We start from the raw sequence: 4,857 nt of genomic DNA on the forward strand, positions 1-4,857 counted from the left end.
TGAAAGTGAGGAAAAGATGATTCTTCTTTGAGTCAATAGACCGGGGCGGGGAGGAAAAAAAAAACCAACAAAAAAAACTAATTTTTTTTCGTGAAGAGGAAAAAAAAAAACCAAAAAAGGTTTAAAAAAATCGACGGGTGTAAGCAGACGAGGTAAAAAATGATAAAAGCGCCCCGACGGCGTTTGGGACGCGCTGAGGATTCGCCTCCTTGCCCGGCTGCGTGGTGATTGGCCACAGGCCGAGTTCAACCCAACGCGCGCGTGTCCCCCCCCCAACACCCCCCCCACGAAGGTTCCCTGAAGGATGAACCCGACGGCTGCCTGAAATAGGAGGTGAAGTCGTGCCGGGGGTGGGCAGGGGCGGGGGGTCTCACGCGGGAGCAGCTGCCGATGTTGCTCCGGCCTTGGGTTTCTCCGCGTGACGCCAAGACGAGCCGGGCTCGTCGGTCCTTCCGCCTCCAGAACGTCCCATCCAACCACGGACTCTCCAAACGACCCGACGTCGGGATGACCAGGACGGCCGAGCTGCTCCTCAAGCACCGGCTCCGTCCCGGCTCCGCCAAAACCCTGGAGAAGAGTTTGGGTCCACCAAGGCTTTGGCTCCATCCATATTTTGGCTCCATCAAGTTTTGGCTCCATCAAATTTTGATCCATCAAGGTTTTGGCTCCATCAAATTTTTATTTATCAGAGTTTTGGCTTCGTTAAGGTTTGGGCTCCATCAGGTTTTGGCTCCATCAAAGTTTTGGGTCCATCAAGGCTTTGGCTCCACCAAGGGTTTGGCTCCATCAACATTTTGGCTCCATCCATATTTTGGCTCCATCAAGTTTTGGCTCCACCAACTTTTGCTCCATCAAATTTTGCTCCATCAACATTTTGGCTCCACCAAGGGTTTGGCTCCATCAAATTTTGATCCATCAGAGTTTTGGCTTCGTTAAGGTTTGGGCTCCATCAGGTTTTGGCTCCATCAAAGTTTTGGGTCCATCAAGGCTTTGGCTCCACCAAGGGTTTGGCTCCATCAACATTTTGGCTCCATCAACATTTTGATCCATCAGAGTTTTGGCTTCATTAAAGTTTTGGCTCCATCAAGGTTTTGGCTCCATCAACATTTTGCTCCATCAACGTCCAGTGTTGACCCGCTGGCCAATGAGAAGGTTGGGCCTTCGGTGGAAGCTCCTCCCACTCTTGGCACACCCGTAGGGACCCTCCAGTGTTGACCCGCTGGCCAATGAGAAGGTTGGGCCTTCGGTGGAAGCTCCTCCCACTCTTGGCACACCCGTAGGGACCCTCCAGTGTTGACCCGCTGGCCAATGAGAAGGTTGGGCCTTCGGTGGAAGCTCCTCCCACTCTTGGCACACCCGTAGGGACCCTTCCGGGTGTGGGGGTCCAGGGACGATCCCGCGATTGGTCCCCCAGGCCCCCCCGACCCCTCATCACCACCTTCGCCCCCCCGTTGTCCCCCCCCTTGGAGAGGAGCCACCATGGCCACCAAGGTCAAGGTCTTCGTGGCCAACGGCCACGGCCCGGGAACCTCCAGGGAGCTGCTTCCGACCTTCCTCCCCCGCAGGGACCCCGCGACCGACCGGCCCCGCGGGCCAGGGCCCCAAAATCGCCTTTTTTTGAGGCATTTTTTATGTTCATGCTGTTCTTTAAGGGTTATTTTAATTTTTTTTTAACATTTTTTAAAAGTTGGGGTTTTTTTAAGGTTTTTTTTTCGGGCTTTCTCTTGTTAAGGCTTTTGTAAAAGATTTTTTTAGGGCTTTTTCTTTTTAAAGCTTTTTAAAATTTTTTTTTAGGGCTTTTTCTCTTTAAGGGTTTTTTTAAAAGTGTTTTTTTTAGGGCTTTTTCTTTTTAAAGCTTTTTAAAAAATTTTTTTAGGGCTTTGTCTCCTTAAAGGTTTTTTTAAAGTATTTTTTGGGGGGCTTTTTCTTTTTAATTATTTAAAAAAAATTTTTTGGGGGGCATTTTCTCCATAAGGGGTTTTTTTAAAGTATTTTTTTTAGGGCTTTTTATTTTAAAGTTTTTAAAATTTTTTTTTTAGGGCTTTTTCTCTTTAAGGGTTTTTTTAAAAGTGTTTTTTTTTAGGGCTTTTTCTTTTTAATTCTTTTTAAAAAAATTTTTTTAGGGCTTTTTCTCTTTGAGGTTTTGGGTTTTTTTAAGTGTTTTTTTTTAGGACTTTTTCTTTTTAAGTCTTTTTTAAAGTTTTTTTTTAGGGCTTTTTCTTTTTCAGGCTTTAAAAAAATTTTTTTTAATTTTTTTTTTTTTTCTAAAGCTTTTTTTCAAGGGTTTTTCTCATGGCTTTTCTTTTCAAGGCTTAAAAAAATGTTTTTGATGTAGGACTTTAGGTTTTTTTTATAAAGCTTCTTTTAAATTTTTTTTAGGGCTTTTTTTAGAGGTTTTTTTTTTAGAGCTTTTTCTTTTTAAAGCATTTTTAAAGGTATTTTAGGCCTTTTTCTTTTTAAGGCTTTTGTAAAAGTTTTTTTTTTTAGGGCTTTTTCTTTTTAAGTCTTTTTTAAAGGTTTGTTTTAGGGTTTTTTCTCTTTCAGGCTTTTTAAAAATATTTTTTTAAGGGCTTTTTTTTCTAAAGCTTTTTTTAAAGGATTTTTCCTCAAGGCTTTTTTTTTTTTTTAAGGCTTTAAAAAAAGGTTTTTATTTAGGACTTTAGCTTTTTGCTTTTATAAGGCTTTTAATTTTTTTTTTTTTTCCGGGCTTTTTTTAAAGGTGTTTTTTTTTGGCTTTTTTCTTTTTAAGGGGTTTTAAAAGTTGGGGTTTTTTATGGCTTTTTCTTTTTAAAGCTTTTTCTTTTTAAATATTTTCTTTTCTTTTTTTTTTTTTTTTCCCCCGGGATATTTTTAAAAGGTGCTTTTTTAATGTTTTTTTTAAAAAAAGGGTTTTATTTAAGCTTTTTTTTTTTTTAGGGTGTTTTAAAAGCTTTTTTTTAGGACTTTTTTTTTTTTTTCAAGGCTTATTTCAAAGGGGTTTTTTTGTTGTTGTTGTTAGGACTTTTTTTAAAGGTTTGCTTTTTTTTTTTTTTTCCCCCCTATGGCTTTTACTTTTTAAGACTTTTGTGAAAGTTTTTTTTTTTTTTAAAGGCTTTTTTTAAATTTTTCTTTTTCAGGGCTTTTTTTTAAAGGTTTACGCAAATTTTTTTGTTTTGTTTTGTTTTTTTTTTTTCTGATTTGTGCTCAGAAAAGGGGAGAAAAAAAAAAAACAACCAACACAAACCCTTCGGAATTCCCCCCCCCTTCCTTCTTCTACCACCGGAGCTCACGTTTTTTTTCTTGGGGGGGGACACACACACACATACACTCTTCAGCGACCACCCTCACCCCCTGCTCCCCCCCCCCGCCCCGTTTCTCTCTTTTTTTTTTTTTTTTTAACGCTCGGACAAAAGCTTCAGCCCCGATTCCGGTAGAAAATCGCGTATTTTCATAGAAAAATGGGGAGACATCCCCCCCCCCTTCATCTCCAGCGCCCCGAGGATGCTCGGGGGGAGGCAGCGGGGGGCGGGGGTGCCCCCCCCGGCTCCTTGCGCGGTCCGCGGAGCCTGTTGCAGGCCGGGGCCGTGTGGGAGGACACAGGAAAGGGCCGCCCCAGCCCGGAGGAAGAGGAGGGGGAGGAAGGTCGGACCCGCAGGTATCGGGGGGGGGGGGGGGGGTGTGGGGCGGCTCCGGGGAGGCTCCGCCCTCTCCCTGGGATACCCCGACGGGGGGGGGGGGCTCGGGGGTGCTGCCCCCAGTCCCCGGGGATCCTTCTCCTGGCCCCGCGGATGTTTTTTTCCCAGTCCTGGGGATGATTTTTCCCAGTCTCAAGACATTTTTCCCAGTTCCAGAGATGCTTCTCCCAGTCCCGGGGACTTTCTCCCAGTCCCAGAGATGCTTCTCCCAGTCCTGGAGACCTTCTCCCAGTCCCGGGGACTTTTTCCCAGTCCCAGAGATGCTTCTCCCAGTCATAGGGACCTTCTCCCAGTCCTGGGGACCTTTTCCCATTCCCAGTCCCAGAGATGCTTCTCCCAGTCCCGGGGACCTTTTCCCAGTCCCAGAGATGCTTCTCCCAGTCCCGGGGACTTTTTCCCAGTCCCGGCGACCTTTCCCCAGTCCCAAAGATGCTTCTCCCAGTCTTGGAGACCTTTTTCCAGTCCCAGGGACTTTTCCCCAGTCCTGGGGGATCTTTTCCCAGTCTCGGAGATGCTTCTCCCAGTCCCAGAGACATTTTCCCAGTCCTGGGGATTCTTCTCCCAGTCCCGGGGATTCTTCTCCCAGTCCCGGGGACCTTTTCCCAGTCCCAGAGATGCTTTTCCCAGTCCCGGGGACCTTTTCCCAGTCCCAGAGATGCTTCTTCCAGTCCCAGAGACATTTTCCCAGTCCCGGGGACCTTCTCCCAGTGCTGGGGACCTTTTCCCAGTCTCAGAGATGCTTCTTCCAGTCCCAGAGACATTTTCCCAGTCCCGGGGATTCTTCTCCCAGTGCTAGGGACCTTCTCCCAGTTCCAGAAATGCTTCTCCCACTCCCGGGGACCTTTTCCCAGTCCCAGGGATGCTTCTCCCAGTCCCGGGGACTTTTTCCCAGTCTTGGGGACATTTTCCCAGTCCCGGGGACATTTTCCCAGTCCCAAAGATGCTTCTCCCCGTCCTGGGGACCTTCTCCCAGTCCTGGGGATTTTTTCCCAGTCCCAAAGATGCTTCTCCCAGTGCTGGGGACCTTCTCCCAGTTCCAGAGATGCTTTTCCCAGTCCCGAGGACCTTTTCCCAGTTCCAGAGATGCTTCTCCCAGTGCTGGGGACCTTCTCCCAGTCCCGGGGATTCTTCTCCCAGTCCTGGTGACCTTCTCCCAGTCCCGAGGACCTTTTCCCAGTCCCAG

This window comes from Athene noctua, unplaced genomic scaffold (genome assembly GCF_965140245.1).
Source record: "Athene noctua unplaced genomic scaffold, bAthNoc1.hap1.1 HAP1_HAP1_scaffold_757, whole genome shotgun sequence".
Classification (NCBI taxonomy): Eukaryota; Metazoa; Chordata; class Aves; order Strigiformes; family Strigidae; genus Athene; species Athene noctua.